General features: G+C 43.9%; 1 non-coding gene across 1 annotated transcript; it reads left to right on the forward strand.

The window, feature by feature from the left end:
* The first annotated feature begins 17 nt into the window (after positions 1-17).
* On the forward strand, positions 18-89 carry trnag-ucc. The gene has a single exon. It is a non-coding gene; the product is annotated as a tRNA-Gly (tRNA).
* Positions 90-294: the final 205 nt, after the last annotated feature.

Genomic DNA, 294 nt, shown 5'->3' on the forward strand with positions numbered 1-294 from the left:
ATTCCCTGTGTTCTCCAGCGATGGTGGTATAGTGGTGAGCATAGCTGCCTTCCAAGCAGTTGAACTGGGTTGGATTCCCAGCCATTGCAGAAATTTTCATTGTGTGGTTACTTGCTTTATTTGTCAAGAGGTAACCAGAAAGGTTACCTGTCCAATTTCAATTTCCAATCAATGTATCAAATAAGGGAGCATATCAATCAATCAAGCTGCCTCCATGAGGATCCACAGACACAGGCAGCGCACTACGATTTGCACTTTGCCCGTGTCTGGTAACTACTACTAACCAATAGAAAC

This window comes from Etheostoma cragini, unplaced genomic scaffold, assembly GCF_013103735.1.
Source record: "Etheostoma cragini isolate CJK2018 unplaced genomic scaffold, CSU_Ecrag_1.0 ScbMSFa_259, whole genome shotgun sequence".
NCBI classification, from domain to species: Eukaryota; Metazoa; Chordata; class Actinopteri; order Perciformes; family Percidae; genus Etheostoma; species Etheostoma cragini.